Source organism: Anser anser (assembly GCF_964211835.1).
Source record: "Anser anser genome assembly, chromosome: 2".
Lineage (NCBI taxonomy): Eukaryota > Metazoa > Chordata > Aves > Anseriformes > Anatidae > Anser > Anser anser.
In genome coordinates, this window is record NC_139721.1 from 149,070,439 (window position 1) to 149,089,484 (window position 19,046).

The following is a 19,046-nucleotide window of genomic DNA, read 5'->3' on the forward strand; positions in this document are numbered from 1 at the left end:
CATTTTCTGTGCTTATGAAAATCTACTCTGACAGATCTAAGCCTGAAGAAAATGGCAGAAATGGGCTGGGCCTCAATTTTGAATCACAGTTTTAAAAATAATTATAGGGTACGACGTCTTGGCAAAATATACCTAAAATTTTACCTCAAAGCAAAGACAGCTTTAATCTTACAGGATGTAGTCTGTAAGAACAGTAGATTTATCAGAAATTATATTTATTTTATCTGAAATTAGACCTACCAAATATATATTGTTTCTGAAGTACACTGCATTTGTACACACTTATAAGTCCTCCTGATTTCCTATCTTCAGTACCCTTATGAGTAGATCGGGTATAGAAAAAAAGAAAGGACCTTTCTGTAAGGAGTAGGGCAATACATTTTTGCATATGCATACATTTTACAATGTTCCCACCTGCAAGAAAATGACACAAGGAATAGGTCTCCTCCTTAGTGTTTCTGGTATAGAATAACAGGTTAAAGGGCCCGCGGCAAAACTGAAGGGCATGTTATTGAATATTTCCTTAATAAAACACAAAGTGAAAATGAAATATTCTTACAGGAATTGACTATCTAGCTCAATGATAAATATTTAATTTCAAGCGCTTGAAAGAATAACAAAGGGAAAAAAAATGCCATAATTCCAATAGAGGAACAGATGCTCTTGCTCTACCGGTGAACCAGGGCTTGATTAGCACTAGGATAGAGGATTCAGCTCTGCTAAGGTCTGTTTAAACTCACATCTCCTAGGAAAGTGTTATGACCTTTAGCATCTTTGGTGCAAGACTAGTAAATGCTGTTCTGTTCCTAAGGCATCATACTTTTACTGAGGTTTAGGATATCATCACACAGGAAGTCGGAAAGTCACACAAAAAAAGTGATTTTAAAGGAGTGAAAGTTATCTATTCTTTGAGTATTTTATTGAAATGGTTCCACCTAGAAACACTGTAGAAAATCTGCTTCAGAACAGCATAGACAGAGTGCCTGGGGAAGTAGGATGTTCCATAAATAAAATAGGTCTGATAAGAAGATGCCATTGAAGTGAGGACTAATGGCTAGGATTTACCGGGAGTGTTTATGGTACTGCCATGAATGGAAGAAGTCTTGTTTCACATCATTCATTGAAGATGAACAGCCATTCATTGTAGCTGCGCCTCCTGCACTTCTAGGCCTCTTTCTTTCACTCATATCAGGTCTTGAAAAGAAAATGTATCTATCACGATCCTGTGTTTTAGGAAAAATATTCATAAGTTTATTTTTTTTTGTTTTGTTTTTAAACTCTAATGTGGGAGACATAAAAATATTATGCTTTATATTTGCTACAAATAGAATTGCCATCCTGCATTCAGATCTTTTTTTTTTTCTAATGTCCTCTCATTTCTTAGTGTTTTTAGGAGCCATATTTCTAAATTGCCATCATCATCCTTTTTCCCCAGGCATCTGAACCAAACAAAGGTGGAAGGAAGTGGAAAGAATACCACCTGGGAAACTTAGGGTTTAGAGACCACAGATTTCCCAGATGCATACAAAACCTCAAGTTGTATCCATGAACTGTTGTAAGCATGGCCTGAGGGTCAGGAACATATCAAATCAAGGGTTTATTCAAGTGGTTTTGAGGTTTGAGGTGAATGTTGCACTCCTCTGGTAGCATCCTGAGGGGTGCAGTGTGGGTAAACTGAGTAGGATTTATTTGCTCTAAGTGCACTAGTCTGTTCCTGAACAGGGAAATGATTATAGGGCAACTTTACAGTAGGAATAAATGTTTTGCTATCTTATAAATGCATATGTCAATGGAATATTTGTTGTTGTTAGCATTGAGGCATAGAAAGTAATAAGAAAAGAAGGAAAATATCATATTATTGGTTTCTATTTTCCTCTGACCTAGCATAAATAAAATGTCATGATTTATTTGCATAGCAAACAAAGACTTGTAAAGGCATAGAGAGAAATGAGTTAATTCACTACTCACATAATTTAAACTGTATTATCTAGAGCTAATTTGTGACCACCCATTTTTTAATTGTGTTTTAGAGGGATTAAAAAATCTTAAGGAATTGAGTTTAAACAACCCAATAATTATTCGGTTTTGGCCCTTGTATTTATTTTTGTATAAGAACTCTCACTGATAGCCTCCAGTCTCTGCTAATCAGAATAATTTAGTTTTAAAAGTCAAGTCATGGCTGGGTGAGTGAATACCTGTAAGTAGTAGATTGGTATGACACTAATAGATTTTCCCTATAGAAGACTTATCATTGAAGTGCATTATTTGTATGGCTGTCACAACTTTGTTTTATGATTCATATAGTGTTTTAATAACAGCAGCAAGAAAAAATATATTTAGAGCAGATAATTCTGTTATCTAGATATTTATTTGTTTTCTATATTACCTTCATATGTACCTAGGAGCTACACAGAAGAGGTTGAAAATTTTCTAAAGCAAAATTTCCAAGTAGAAAATGAGATTTAGTTGGAAAAATATGGTTTAGAATTTGATTTTAAAAAATATGCTCAAATTAAAATTTTGAAATGAAATGTTTAACCTACTCAGTTTCACGTGGAAATTTTAAAGTACTTCTGGTTTCAAAAGTTACAGAGTGACATTACCTCTCCAAAAACATCTTGATGGATATATCCTATTGGCATACCTTTTTTTTTTTTTTTTTTTTTCCAGGATGAGAAGACTAGATTATTTTATTGCATTATAGCGCTTCTGCAAGCAAGACATGCATCCAAATCTCTTTCTTTGCCTCTTATTTCTAGCTGATTGCTCCAGGTTTTTCTTTTTTTCTGTGATTTTTTTTTTTTCAAATGTAAAAAATATATTGAGATCCGCAAATGAATGTTTTTATGTAAAAGAAAAAAAATATTGTTACCAAGACGTTACTAGATTAAACAGAAGTTATTTCCTTTTTGATAATCTCTTCCTTCCTTCCTGAATACAGTTTTTATGGTATCAAAAATAGGCCTGGAGGTCACAGTCTGAATAATCCAAGACTAGGACTTTGAACTGTTTTTGAAAACTAATAAGCTGTGTAGCTTTTTAACACCTCCCTATTTTTTCACATGCCCCAGCACATCTTAGCTTTGGAGCTATGCAGTGAAGAACCCTCTTAATGAACTTTGGAACTTATATCTAAGCAGTTCTTTTCCTTTCATTTTTTTTTTTTTCTGCCAGAAGTCTAATCTTATCATGCTAACGGCATGGGATGTTCTACAGTTTTTTACAACACACCTACAAATATGATCAGATCTCAATACCCTTGTTCTCTGCACCGACAGTCTTTTCTTCTGCTCTTCCCCCCAACTGAGCACCCCGCACAGCCCCCGGCTTGCTGTTGACGTCACCTGTGCTCAGATCACACCTGGGACGCTCTTACCGACCCCTTTCAAGATTTCTGGGGAGAGATGAAAACACATTTGTCCCTTGAGTGAAACAGGAAGTTCAGCAAGTCAAAACATTGCCTCTACGGATCTGGTTGGGGTTATCCATTTGACAGAAGTGCATGTTTTTACCTGTATCAACATTAAGGCAGGCAGGAGGTCTGATGCATCCAACCACAGTGTTGTGATAAAGGAAGGAAAGCGGAACTTGCCAGCAGCATACCTCAGCCAGGAGATGAAACAGTGAACAGCCGCACACAGGAGCAGGTATGCTAGCTAGGGCTGTGCAACATTTAACGCTTTCAGGGTAGAAGCAGAAAGATATGTTTTCAATGGCAAGGAAATAATGGCAGGACTAAAGAACAAAATGGCTGACCATGTTGGGAGCTGTCTTCAAGTTTGCTGAAGGTAATTTTGCCTACCAAAACTCTCATGGCTGGTTTTCATTTCTTTCCCCTACCTATTCTGCTGTTGACGCTTACTGACAGACTGGAGCAAAGTATGGTACTATGAAATGTAATTTATTTTAAGACAGAATATTTATCCATGTATGTATAAAAATGAACAAAGAAACCAAATATAAGCCTTGCAGTCCATAGGGATGCAACTTTGGGCTAGGACTGAGTATTTTGGCATAAACACTAAAAATCTTTAAAAAAGTAATATCCTGTGGCTTTTGCACTTCCATTATATTAAACTGATTTTCTTTACTCACAGTGGGATTTCAAATTAATTTGTAATTATACACACCGTGAGGGGATGAGAAAGAAATGACCTAATTATAGACCAAAAGGATGCCCTACAGCTATCATCCAATTACTCCAGCCATCTGAGCTCTTAAGCAAAATGATGGGCTTAATCCTCTCTTGGTCATATCTTGTTGTAATTTGCCATTGAATACCATAATTTCACTTTAAATATTCATTCACATAATATAAAAATCTTTGAATGGAAACATATAATGAGAATGGGTCATAATCACAGTCCTTCTAGACTTTGGTCTCCCATATGCACTCTGTGACCATGTGGTGAGGAAGGAAATCATTGCTTCTCTCCTATGTCCCCTAAATGGTACTAATTAGCTATAATTAGGCAGATATAAAGCCTTAGAAATAATGGAAAACTCCAAAATGCCCACTAACTCTTGGGCATGTCAACTTTACCTTTCAGCAAGAGATGAAGAGTTCATAAAGAGGCACTTGGTAACCTCAGTTAACATGTGAGTTAAGAAGCAGCTTTCTAATGGAACAAATCTTCACCTCTGCTCTTTGTGCAATATTCTGGAATAAAATTTTAGAATAGAATAGGAAAAATAATTATAATAAAGAAAGCAGCATGATACACGAGACGTCAGATCTCTATAAATATCTGTTGTTTTTTTTTCAATTCATTGACAATTGTATAAAGTATTTACACGCTAACCCAAAATATCTTTTATTCTCAGGTTTCTTTCAATATCTGTGTAAGTTGTAACACTCTTTAGAAATGAAAATACCATAGAATAAAACCGAGTAACCTCTTGGACAGCTGATTTTTTGAGCTACTGTACATACACTATCCTTTTTCTTCATTATTTGTATGAGAAGGATCAGCTTCAGTGGATGAGATACAGAAAATTTACTCTTGAAAACAGCATAGTATGAGGATGAAAGAAGTGGGGGTAGCTTCAATGTTCATCTTAGTGAAATACATTGGGATTTGGACTGCTGAGTGTGTGGCTCTGGAGATATACCAAATGAAAAGAGGCAACCACCTTTTATGTCCTGAAAAAGTATGTTAAAAACACCAAAATGTGTCACTTGATAGCTTCAGTTTTTAAATTTTGTTTTACTTCAGGCACTTCTTAGTGAGAAATGCTTTACATGATTTTTTTGACCAGCTTTATATGTGCACAAGCTGTTGCTGTAGGTTTTGAACATGCAATCACCCTTTACAGATAACTGACTTGCTAACCAGTTGAAAAGTGGAATGCCAATTTTGTTTGCCCTTTTAATATTTTGTTTCCTTCTCTTCAGATGAGTCTGCAGGAAGCGGTTTTTTTTTTTTTTAATTGGGAAATGCTTTTAATAATCATAAAAGCTGCTTAATAATTCTTCCTCTGAATATTGCTTGTTTGTTTGTAGATACACATTGTTTGTAGGTAGATGTACATTGTACTTATCACTGTTGTATTTCATAGACTAGAAACACATATTTTTGGTATCTCAGTAGACAGAGGACACAGAGTAATGTTAAGGGATTTATTTGCTTTGCATGCATTGTATTGGTAAGTTATTTTGCTCAGCACCAAGGATTTAATAACTGTCAGGTTAAAACTGATCCATAGGCTAGTAGACCCTATGTATACTTAATGTGTTAGTGGTTGTTTTTAGTCACTGCTTTATCCTTTGTTTTCTGACTGCTCTTGATGCAATTGTCTGGTTAAAGGTTTGGAAATTTGGGTTATTTCTCTGGTGGAAAGATTAATGGTGGAGTCAATCTGCCTCACTGAAGCGAAAGTATTTATAAGAAAGTTCAAAGATCTGTTTCTCTGAACAGAGGTGAAAGCAAGCAGCCCGAGCCAGTTTCTCACCTCCTAGAACACAGGTACTTTCCAGACGGCACCTTTACTGTCTCTCCATAGATGCAGAGAGAAGCATCCAGCCAACATGACTGTCCTCTCCCCAGAGAAGACTAGGATATTCAGGCAACAAGTGGAAAGCAAACATGACTCTCCTGGAATGTCTTCAGCCAGAGGGCAAAACCTTTTAGGGAATATATGGAGAGAGAGAGAAATAGCTTTGCCACAGGAAGGTCTACAGCTAGAAAAAAAAAAAGAAAAAAAAAAGGTTTAGCCATGCAAATTCTTCTTCAGCAATATATTCATCCTATAAACCCTATAGGCCATTGTGGCTTCAACCACATCCATTTTACACATACTCTCATGGCCAAAACAATACTTAGTGAAAAGAATTAAAATTGATGCTGGCTCTGGCTTTGTTTTGGCTGAAAATACATCTGTGTTTTGAAATTTTTAGACTGAAGTTACTGAACTGTATATGTAGTTAAAAATATGTCAGAGGGTTACCTTTAGCATACAATGGTGGTTACTTGTAAGAATTTAAACTTGAACCCAAGCTACAAGAGTTCATCACTTTTTGTTCAGAGCTGAAACTTCTGGTTTTCATTAGATGAATTTCTCACTCTCACTGCAATAGCTATTGCACCATAATTTGCTGAATTTAACTCCGTTCTTTTGTTTTAGTAATATATCACTCTTACGACTATGAATTTCTATGTTTGGTCTTGAATAAAATTATTTTCCTGAGTAGAAGGTTTCACTAAAGCATGCCAGAAACACACGGTATTTCTCTGAGTTGAACCCAGTCCTTCATTCTTCAGAGGCACGCATTCAGAGGCATGGTTTCATGGGGCCCTTCCTTACACAGCTCCCTCCTGCAAACGTTCTATTAGTTTTTCTTTAAATTCACTAAAACTTCTTTTTCTCTGTAGTCCCAGTGTTGTCACTCATGTGGGCAGCCCAGCTGACTTCAAAGCACATTCTGCAAAAGTTATTTGAATGGTGAAGTGATGTAACTTACTCTTGTGAAGAGTGATGCTGTTTTTGTCCCTTTCTGTGAATTCTGAAGTGCATATGCTTTAACACTGAGGAACTATTTCATCTGATACATGCTAAGATTGTCATCTGTAATATTTCAGAAACAGTATTTGTTTACTTTGGTATTTTTTCCTTCTACTGCCTCAGGAAAGGTATACATCTATGTGTACAGCTCTGCCAACAGACTATATTTTTTCTTTCTGAGCAGCTATGTGACGAATTTGTTTAAATTTTCCAACATTTTTGCCTCATATCTTAAAAACGATCCTCTTTAGTCCTTACTCTGTTCTTCAGTGACCTTTTGTTTTTATGCCTGCTTGAAAGGTTTTGCTCTAATTTCATACTCTTTTGTAAAACCTTTCTCTATTTTGCTCTCCTTGTTTTTTAACTTTATCTGTTTTTTGTTTGCTTTAATCCTCTAGGATTCCTTTTTGATTTTCTTGTATTTCCTTTTGCATCACTGTTAACCATTTACTATTCTTGAACACTTAAAATTAGGTGCGATGAAGTCCTGAATGTACTTGACACATGCTCAACATGTATTTTTACATCACTTTATTTTGTCTCTTTACTATAGTACATATTGCTATGCTACAGCTTAGCTCCAGTTGCAAACTCTTAGCTGTACCCAGATCAAAACCAAACTCTGCTTTTATTTTTGCTATCTTTTCAATCCTAAGTATAGATTGTATGATGATAAATAAAAACTTGTTAAATGCTTTGTTTTATATATCTATGTCCTTGTAGAAAAGCAAAAACAAACACACAACAACAACAACAACAAAAAACAAATTCACGAGTCTGAGGGTCAGTTTATTCTCTTAATTCTCTACTTGAACACCATATTTGTATTTTTCAATTCCTGTGCAAAGAAGTTTTACACATTGTGTTTATTTATTCTAAAAATCAGTGACTATATCTGATGCTATTCTTTGGCTTTTCCCAACCACACCTAGAATCTGAAATTGTCTTTGATTCAAACAGTTGTAGACATCTTCCTAGTGCAGACAAAATCAAGTAGTTCATAAAGTTCATTGAAAAGGATTGTGGGCTCCTTGTCCTTTATACATATCCAGATTCCATGCACGGTGCATGCAACGCTTCCAATGTATTTTGTATGCTGGTGTTCTGGGTTTACGTGGCAAGGGTTTAGTGTGGGGGGAGGGGGGGGGGGTATGCAGGGGTGGCTTCTATGAGCAAAGCCCAGCAGCTGCCCCATGTCAGATCAGTCTGCACCAGATGGCTCCAAAAGGGACCTGCCACTGGCCATTGCTGAACTATGTGCACCGCTGTTTGGGCCTCTGCGAAAGCAGGTTGAAGGAAGGGAAAAAAACTGCTGTGCAGAACCAGCCCTGCAGCCCCCAAGGTCAGTGCAGGTGGGCAGGAGGTGCTCCAGGCATGGAGCAGAAGTTCCCCTGCGGCCTGTGAAGAGGCCCCTGGTGGAGCAGGCTGTCCCCCTGCAGCCCATGGGTCCCACACGGAGCAGATCTCCACGCTGCAGCCCGTGGAGGAGCCCCCGGTGGAGCAGGTGGATGTGGCCTGGAGGAGGCTGCGGCCCATGGAGAGCCCCCGCAGGAGCAGGCCCTGGGCCGGAGCTGCAGCCCGTGGAGAGGAGCCCCCGCAGGAGCAGGGGGTCTGGGGGGAGCTGCCGCCCGTGGGGGACCCGTGCTGGAGCAGTTTGCTCCTGGGGGATGGACCCCGTGGTACGGAGCCGTGTGGGAGCAGTTCTTGAAGAGCTGCTGCCTGTGGGCAGCCCCCGCAGGCTCAGTTCGGGAAGGACGGCATCCCGTGGGAGGGACCCCGCGTGGAGCAGGGGCAGAGAGGGACCGTGAAGGAACAGCAGGGACGAAGCCTCACAGACTGACCACAGTCCCCATTCCCTGTTCCCCTGCGCCGCCTGGGGGGGAGTAGTAGAAGAGGGTGGGTGGGTGGAAGGAGGGGAAGAAGTATTTTTAGTTTGCTTTTTGTTTCTCACTGCTCTAGTCTGTTAGTCATAGGCAACAAATTACACGAATCTCCCTTCACTGAGTCTGTTTGGCCTATGATGATCACTGGTGAGCAATCTCCCAGTCCTCATCTCAAATCTTGAGCCCTTTTTCATCATATTTTCTCCCCCTGTTCCTTTGAGAAGCGGGAGTGAGAGAGCAGTGTGGTGGAGTTCAGCTGCCCATCAGTGTGAAACCACCACAGCTGTCAGTAGGGACACTTCAAATTTGGACACACACCCATCCTTTAAGATGGAATCAACACCGGCAAAGAGAATGATTCTAGCTGTGACATAACAATGAGGAATGAATGAAAGAATGCAGAAGGGAAATCAAGTGTCCTTAAAACATTTGAAACTGGGGACTTCCATGGAAACAGCTGATATGATAAAAAATTGTTCAGTTCTGAAAATGTGGGAGACAAAAATACTGCAAATCTAACTTACACAGACAGATTAGAGAAAATAAATATTGTTAAAGTAGATCTTGATTTTATGATGGAATACGATAAATGAGAGGAATTTCTATAGTAGGTTCATAATTATTATTTTTTAAAAAATCTACTAAGCTTTTTTTTTTTTTAAAGAAACTGCAATGTTTTTGTCAAACTTCAAATCTTTCAGGGTCTTACGAGTATTTGAGGGTTATTATTTTTACTGTTTCGTCTCTCCAACCTTTTTTTTCTTGGTATATATTCTTAAAATAGAAGTGGAAAATAAGCACAAGCCAATATTTCAAAATATGTTTATTTTCAACCATTTCTATCTATGAAAGACTTTAAAACAGTGAAAAAAATATATTCCATTACTGGTATTTTATTTTAATTGAATGGTCTGACTTGTCATTTATCACATAAACAGCTTCATAGATTAAATAGGAAAAGAAAGCAGAAAAAGGCAGCATCTTATGCAAGAAGAAAGTTGATTGTTACTACTGTTAGAATAGTGGATTATTTTTTCAGTCCACTGAAATAATATAGAAATAATAATACAGAAAACATATTGCCAGGTGCCCAAAAGTCTGAACAAACCCTGAAAAATGTTGCACTACCATTTGTTTTATCACTTCCAGAAGTGATAAAACTGTTAAGGAAGAAAAAAATATCTTTCATGTAGGAAAATATTTTACCAGCAAAATAAGTCCCACCACCCTTTGCTAGGTTGGCTCCCTGCTGTTTACAGAAAAGGTTCACACATCTCCCATCACATTGCTGCAGTTTCCTCAGAAGCTCACAGTGTTATTTCAAAACCTCTTCTGAGAAAGCATTGTATTGACTCTGAGCTCCGCAGAAATGACAGAATTACTTCTTGAGTCCTGTAGTCATTCAGCAACTTCTTTTGTCTCCCCATGCTTCCAGGAGCACAGCCCTGCAGAGAAGCAGATCTTCTGAACCACTGAGGTTGGAATGAAGTGACTCTGCTAACTGGAGTTAATGGACATTAACTCATGAATGCTGTAAGTGGTTTGTAGATTACTTCCAGTTAAAATTCTTATGCTTGTTGGTTAGGAAAAAATATTTGACAGAAGCTCCTAGGAAGTAAATATTTCCCTGAGGAACAATATTTTATCACAAGAAGGAAAACCTACCTTAAGATTATTGGAGGGGCTGATTAAAAGCAGCTTCTTTTTTTTTTTTTTTTTTATCATGATGCTTTTGACAAGAATTGCGCTAGTTTATCAGCTCTTCTTTAGGAGTTAAGAGGATGAGAATTATAAATAGGAGTTTGTTTTCTTAAGATCTGCAATTTTGCTAAAGTATCTGACGTGGCAGGTTTAATCATCTTTCTGCCAATTAAGAGACAGACTTTCCCAAAGGCAGTGTCTTAATTTTACCTTAATCTTCTAATTATATAGTGTGTATGCGTCTCTGTGTAAATTTTTACTCTCAAGCTAACTTCTTGAGTACTCTGTTCCTTGAGAGAATGATGTAATGCCTTGGGGGTCTTGATATCTAATTACTGAGAACTTTCCCATCTATGCATTGTCTAGACTGCAGTTAGACACAAAGCTGCACTGACACTGAAAACCCTGGAGGTCTCTAGATAAATACACTACTTTAACTAACCTAGTTTGGAGGAAGAATTATATTTTACTACAGAGTAGTGGGCCTTCTTTGGTCCTCCCATGTTTCAAGTCATATGATGTGAAAGAGGACATGAGACTGAGATTCATCTGACTAGACACAAAAGTCTGGGTGTGCAAACCTCTGATAACACAGGTTCATGTGAGCTCAGGTTCTGAATGTCTTAGACTCTCTTCACACCCGGCAAAAGCAATGCTGTGATTCATTCTGTTCTGAGTTAGCAATCTAAAATAAACCAATTGGGCTTTAAGCATTGAGAGATGCACTGAATGATCAGTAGAATCTGAATGACAGTTGAAATAAATCTCATCCTGAATTTTAATGTAGTAAGGATACTGTGTTGCACTATGAAAACCCAACATAAATTGCAAAAGAAAAGGAGGCAGAGCTCATAATATACTTCAGTTTTAGTGGGTTATGTTTGCTATATGCTGAAACTTATGGAAAAGTGGGAAATATTTTTACTATTATGAGTTTTTTATTTCTATAAAATTTCATTGTATTATTTTTAGCATTGGCGTTGTGAACTTAACTAAATTTAAAATGATCAACTTTTAAAGCAAAGGATCCAACAGCCAAAATGAAAGCAGAAATGAAAGGTTTTGGTATTGGAGGGAGTTCAGAGAGGACTAACATGCATGATTATGGGGGATAGAGAAATTGATTTATGAAGAAAGATTAAAGGAGTAAAATATGTACATTGTAGGTTAATTAAGTGACTCATAAGGAGCATAACTGTTTTCAAATATTTGATGCATGTAAACACCTAGAACAGAGAGGAAATGAATATCTGGGTAAATTTAAATGAGGAAATATTCTGTCATTAAAGTCTGATATTGTTTCACTTCAGTGTTGTGTAATCTTTTGAACCATCCTATAGAACTCAGCAGAACAATATGATGCACTTGGCATTAAATTGATAAGGAATTCAAGTTTTCATTAAAGATTTTATTTTCCCACAATAAAATAAAATAAAGCATTATGAAAAATTCTGGCAGATGGAGTGATCAACTGGTTGACCTAAGAGGACAAACTGGTTCCTTTTCATGTATAAATTGGATGCTCTGCAAACATCCTATTAAATGCTGGCCCGAGAAAAAACAGTTTATGCAGACTGCTACATGCCTTGACAGATTATGCAGCTTTTCATAAATAAGCAAAAGGAAGTTCTGTATCAAGAATGCTGCAATCATATAGGAAATGTGTATGTTACAACACTGTACGTAGGCTCCATTCATATGGCCATGAGTAGTATTTTTGTTGTCCAATAACCCTGCTGGTGAACTATCAGGAAATTATATGGCTGGGGAAAATGATTAACACAGAGGCCAAGTGGATAGAAACTGCACTGGGATAAAAAGAGTAGTTGTAGGCACAAGTCTGGATTTACCAAAGAAAATAAATAGAAGGCTTCTATTTGTATGTGCTTCTGTTTGTGAGACACAGTGGTGGCTGCATAACTGTTCAGAGCCCAAACCCTCTCCTTTGCCATAAGATATGTCTAGTTCTGTGGTAGAAATTTGTTTAAAAAGAGTCGACTGAAGAATCCATCTTCTTTAGTCATTTGTATAGTTTGTCAGAACAAGATTCAAATATTGTCAATCACCTTGAAATCTAGCTAGTTTGCAGCTTGTGCTCTGAACCTATCTATCCTTTTGATCTTTTTGCCTTAAGAATGCAACTGTATGAGAAATAACTTTAAAGTGGAGGATACCTGTCAGAAAGTCTTTCTGGTAAAAAAAAAAAAAAAAAGGATTCAGAAGCATTCCTTGTAAAAAATTGCACCTTTTTAGAACTGGAACAGACTTCATGCTCTAGCTGTGTTCATTTGGTGTAGAATTTAAGTGTCATTGCTTACTTCTTCATTAGCAGCGAAGAAGCAACATTAGATGTGGGAGTATCTTCATACTTTTACATGAAATATCTTTTACATGAAATATCTTCATACTTTTACATCTCCCAAATCAGCAACAGGTCAGGGTCAAAAAAAACCAACACACCTAAAACAGAACACAGGGAGGTTTAAAATGCCTATGTTGAAATTGTGACTTGAAAACCTTGTATTCAGTGGCTGCCTGACCTTGGTGTCCTTTAAACATAATTGACTTCCATGTTTGCTCTGAAGCTTTTCCAGGGCACGTGGTACTCTGTTCTGGCCATTCTCAGAAAGGTCCAGGGCTAAGCAGGCATGTACCTCCATCTGACTTAAGTACTCTGGGGATCAAGAAGATAAGTGGGAGTGTTAGCTCATACCTGAGACCTTAAAAGAGCACTCAGACACACATAGCATGTGCCAATAAAACTGGGAACCTTTCAGAAGTAGAAGACTTTTTACTTCTCTTTTGATCTTACGCATCTAAAACTAATTTCTGAGAAGACACACCTTACCCAGGTGGGTCCCATGCTGGTCTACATAGCTGTGCAGGTGTTGTGCACTACAACTGCAAAAGTGACCGAGATTCATGGAGATAGGTAAGAAAAGAGGAATGTGTATGGAGGAAGTCTTTATCTTTGCCCCACACAACTTGTTTGCCTATTTTTCATTACACAGTAGAACTATGATGCTATGCAGCAACATTACCATCTCATCTTTGTCAGTGGTCATGTTTGAAAAAAAAAAGAGCCTTTGAATGAACAGCTGAATTCCCGTAGTGACCTGTGGAGGTTAAATGGAATGAAATATCCAGTCTTTTTCTGGGACAGAGTGCCTAAACTCCATAGGCCAGCATTGTTTGAATTTCAGTATTATGAGTTAGATTTTAAAATCCTCTGCAATGTTTGTATTTTCTTTGTTAGTCTTCTCACATAATTGACCTATCATATCTTCTGTGTAGGTAACAGCTATACAATCATAAAATCATAGAATGGCTTGGGTTGGAAGGGATCATCTCGTTCTAACCTCCCTGCCTTGGGAAGGGATGCCACCCACTAGATAAGGTTGCTAAAGGCCTCTTGCAACCTGGTCTTGAACGCCTCCAGGGATGGGGCATCCACATCCTCTTTGGGCAACATTTTCCAGTGCCTCACCACACTCTGAGTAAAGAATTTCCTCCTAACATCTAATGTAAATCCCCCTTCTTTTAGTTTATTTACCCTTGTCCTATCATTATCTGCACACGTAAAAAAAGTTGCTCTCCATCTTTTTTTGTAAGCCCCCTCTAAGTATCGAAAAGCTGCAGTGAGGTCTCCTGGGAAGCCTTCTCTTCTTCAGGCTGAACAGCTCCAGCTCTCTCAGCCTTTCTTCGTAGAAGTGCTCCAGCCCTCTGATCATCTTTGTGGCCCTTCTCTGGACCTGCTCTAACAGATCCACATCCTTCTTATGCTGGGGGCCTCATACCTGGATGCAGTACTCCAGTTGGGGCCTCACAAGGGCAGAGCAGAAGGGGACAATCTCCTCCCTTCCCTCCTGGCCACTCTTCTGTTGATGCAGCCCAGGATGCAGTTGGCCTTCTGGGCTTCAAGCGCGCACTGCTGGCTCATGTCAAGCTTTTTGTACACCAGAACCCCCGAGTCCTTCTCTGCAGGACTGTTCTCAATGAGTTCTTCTCCCAGTCTGTACTCCTGTCTGGGACTGCCCTGACCTGGATGCAGCACCATGCACTTGGACATGTTGAACATCTAGTTTGTGCAGGTCCCTTTGGATGGCGTCCCTTCCTTCTGCTGTATCAACTGCAACACTCAGCCTGCTATTGTCTGCAAACTTGCAGAGGGTACACTCGATCCCATTGTCTATGCCATTGATAAAACACAATAAACAGGACCGGTCTCAAGGCAGACCCCTGAGGGACACCACTCGTCATTGGCCTCCACCTGGACATAGAGATGTTGACCACAACTCCCTGGGTAGAGCCATCAGCCAATTCCTTATCCACTGAATGGTCTGCCCTTCAAATCTCTCTCTCTCCAGTCTGGAGAGCAGGATGTTATGTGGGACCATGTCAAAGGTCTTGTAGAAGTTTAGGTAGATGACATCAGTAGGTCTTCCCTTGTCAGCTGATGCAGTCATTCCATCATAGAAGGCCACAAGGCATGATTTGCACTTGCTGAAGCCATGGTGGCTGTCTTGGATCACCTCCTTGTCATGTATGTGCCTTGACATTGCTTCCAAGAGGATCTGTTCCATGATCTTCCCAGGCACAGAGGTAAGGCTCACTGCATCCTACTTTCTACCCCTTTTAAAAATGGGACTGATGTTTCCCTTTTTCTAGTCACCGGTGGCTTTGCCTGACTGTCATGATGCGGAGAGGCTTGGCAACTACCTCAGCCAGTTCTCGCAGGTCCCTGGGATGCATGTCATTGGGCTTCATAGACTTGCACTTGTTTAGTTTCATTAGGTGGTCTTGAACCTGCTCTTTGCTTACAGTGGAAAGGACTTTGGTCCTCCAGCCCCTGCCTAGAGGTTCAGGGGCTGAAGAGATGTGGGAAGCCTGACTGGCAATGAAGACTGAGAAGTTGTTGAGTACCTCAGCCTTCTCCATGTCTGTTGTTACGAGTTCTCCCTTCTCATTTATCAGAGGGGATGCACTCTCCTTGTCCTTTCTTTTCTGGCCAATGCCCTTCTTGTTATTCTTTGCATCCCTAGCCAAGCTCAGTTCCATCTGTGCCTTGGCTTTCCTGATCCCATTCCTGCACATCCAGATGGCTTCCCTGTACTCTTCCCAGGCCACATGTCCCTGATTCCACTGCCTGTGCTTTTCCTTCTTGTGCCTGAATTTGACCAGCAGGTTCTTGCTCAGCCATGTTGGTTTCCTGCCTTCCCTGCTTGCTTTCTTACACATGGGGATGGAGAGTTGCGTTCTAAGAAAAGCACCCTTAAAGAGTTGCCAGCTCTGTTCAGCTTCTTTGTCCCTAAGGACAGTGTTCCAGGAGATCTCATCCACTAATTCTTTAAACAGCTGGAAGTGCGCTCTTTGGAATTTCAGGGTCCTGACTTTGCTCTTTGCCAGACCCATATTCCTTGAGATCACAAACTCAAACAGGCTGTGGTCACTGCAGCCCAGACTGCCTCTGATCTTAATGGCTTTAATGAGTTCATCTGCACTGGTGAGCACCAGGTCCAGTAATACTTCCCCTCTGGTTGGTTTGTCTAACACCTGTACCAGGAAGTTATCCTCAATGCCCTCCAGGAGTCTCCTGGATTGCTTACAGCCTGTTGTGTATGTAGCTTTTCCAGCAGACATCTGTGTGGTTGAAGTCCCCCATCAGGATGAGAGTGTGCGAGCTTGATGCGTCTTGTAGTTGAAGCAAGAAGGCCTTATCAACAGGCTCCCCTTGATCAGATGGCTTGTATTGGACCCCAATCACAAGGTGTCCTTTATTGGTCCAGTCCTTAACTTTTACCCACTAGCTTTCAAACAGCTGTTTGTGGTGGCTTCTCAGAGGCAGCTCTTCTTAATCTATCCATGTCTTAACATAGAAGGCAACACCCCTGCCTCTCCTTCCCTGCCTGTCTCTTCTGAAGAGCTTGTAGCCCTCTGTTCCAGTGTTCCATTCATGTGATTCATCTGCCACATTTCTGTGTTAGCAATTAGGTCATAACTGCTTTCTAATTGCACCATGGTTCCCGACTCCTCCTGCTAGTTTCCCGTGCTGTGTGTGTGGGTGTAGAGGCACTTCAGCTGGGCTATTGGTCACATCACCTTTTTAGAGGAACCCTTCCTAATTCCTTTGGGGCAATTCAAAAGTATTTACCTGTTGTTTCCTAGAGTGACAATGTTCCCATGTTCTCTTCCATTCATCAGAGGTACATCCGTTCCCCCCAAATCTAGTTTAAAGCTCTGCTAATAAGCCCATCCAACTTGCTGCCCAGAACACCCTTGCCCCACTTGCTCAGGGATGCCCCATAAAAAATCTTGTGTTTGAACTGTATGCTGTGGGCTAGATGCCTGAAATCTTGGCAGATGTTGCACGGTGTGGGCCTGTGAGCACTTTGTTGTCTTTCTGGAGCTTCCTGTGGGTAACAGGGTCTCTTGTTGGAGCACTTGGAAAGTAATCAGCACTTCTACTGGTACTGCAATGACGTTTTTTTTCCTCCTGGAATCTGTGGAGTTCATTGAGATTTCCCTTGTAATTCCTGAAAGTTGTATCTGGACCTCAGTCTCCACAATGGAATTTTGCTAAAGATTAGAAATAAGCTTAAATCATAAAGTTTCCAGGAGCTGAAATCTAGAAAATTCACTCAGTTCCATCTTTAATGCTGAAGTAGAAGCCGGTGACAGCAGAGTCTGTATGCCAGATCTCAGATTGCGAATGTGGTCTTGGCATGCTGAGCAATGTAATTTGTATATATATAAACAAAGAAAACGTTGATAGTGAAATAATTATCAATACATAAACCTGGGACACTAGGAAGCCATATTTATGGGCATTTTTCAGTTTATAACCACACTATTAAGAATTTCCTGTCTTTTGTTTTAGCCAGTCACATGGGACTATTTTAATGCACTTTTATTTGTGTATTCTGTTTCCTTCACATTTTTGTTTGAGCAGAAGAGGATGGGGATAAAAAAGCGGTCTTCAAGACAGTTTTACAAAGTTTATGATGCTGGGCTGTGGCAATTCCCTTATGTGCACTTAAGACAATCATAAAAATGCATGCACCGTATTTTGAAATGTTATTGTGACTTATTATGTAAACAGATGATGATAAAACATTCTGAGTTATTATTCAACCACAATACATCACAATTGTTTCTTTGGAGACACTATGCATTTCTGTCATGGGCTTTATTTACAGGATTCATTGTAAAAACTTCACAAGGGTAATTAGTGTCTATTCACATCATCACATTTCAAAAATAGTCTCAGCCTCTGACCATGTAAACTCTGAAACAAAAGAAGGGTCCTATTGTCTTCTAGTGTAAACAAGGCTTGTTTACACGGTTGGGCCTTCACCATTAAAGCTTGTTTGTAATATACATTATGAATATACAGGTTTTCAGGCTCTACATGTGAATTCACAGTCAGTGCAGGTTCCATACCATTTCAGCTTAGCAAGACAGTCTATTTGATCAAAAGCTTAAGACTTTGTATTTTTAAATATATACGAGAAATGGAGAATGAATTCCTAAGGTTGATATCTTCCCTTTGCAGATTCTAGTTGATACACTGTATTTAACAAATACAGGTAATATCTTGTAACAAACTGGGGGGAGGAGGTGAGCAAATTCCATATTCCTTTCATTAATACAAAGTGCATAATTAAATTATCCTTGAAAAACCCTCAGACTCTTTGACAAAGAAAAAGAAAATGTTCTGGTTAGTGTGTGTTGGCATTGCAATGTATATTAATATCATAATGTTGACAAAAGATTCATAAATCTGCCAGAAATTACTGCAAATAAAGATGAAAGACAGTAAATAATACTGGTAGAATATGTTTGCCTATACATGGGAAGTACTGAAAGAAAAGAATTAAGTATATATTAATATTTATTTGCATTATTTTTTATTGAATTCAATGGGTAAATGCTTGAGCTTGATTTTACCTCATTGCAGGATCATTAAGACCCTGCTGATTAGTATCAAAATCACATCTTTCTACATGCTAATTTTTGAACGTACTTCAGTAATTTAAAGATGCTATGGCAAAATACTAAGCTGCTCTTTGAATTAAGTTGTATTTGATTTATTACTAAAAACAACCATTATTTGAATTATTTAGAATTACTGCCATTTTATGCTGTCCAGAAAACAGTAATGTGAAGCTATGGCTCTATTTGCTCTTGTATTTTCAGTTCAGAATAAGCTTCTGATTATCTTTTCTTGAGATTTTATTCCCTCCTTCCTTTTGTGACATCAGTATTACCTTTAAGGGAAAGAAGGACGATTGGCAGATCTGAAGCGACTCTGGCTTATGTCCCATTTTCAGAGTCCGTGACTCTTGAAGAGGATTCATTGCCACAGATTGAATAGGATTCAATAGGCCAGCTTCCCAAGGATAGATGAACTCCTAAATCTCCCCAGTGTGCCTAACTGGTGGGTTCTGATGGAAGTTCAGG

At 39.1% G+C, this 19,046-nt stretch overlaps 1 protein-coding gene across 2 annotated transcripts in view; it reads left to right on the forward strand.

Annotated features, from left to right (window-relative positions):
- GJD4 (gap junction protein delta 4) overlaps positions 1-19,046 on the forward strand; it is a 365,179-nt gene that overhangs the window by 280,402 nt on the left and 65,731 nt on the right. For both annotated transcript variants that reach the window (XR_014580889.1, XR_014580890.1), the window contains one exon: positions 10,321-10,418. The gene's annotated coding sequence lies outside the window, so the exon portion shown is untranslated. The remainder of the gene's footprint in view (positions 1-10,320; positions 10,419-19,046) is intronic.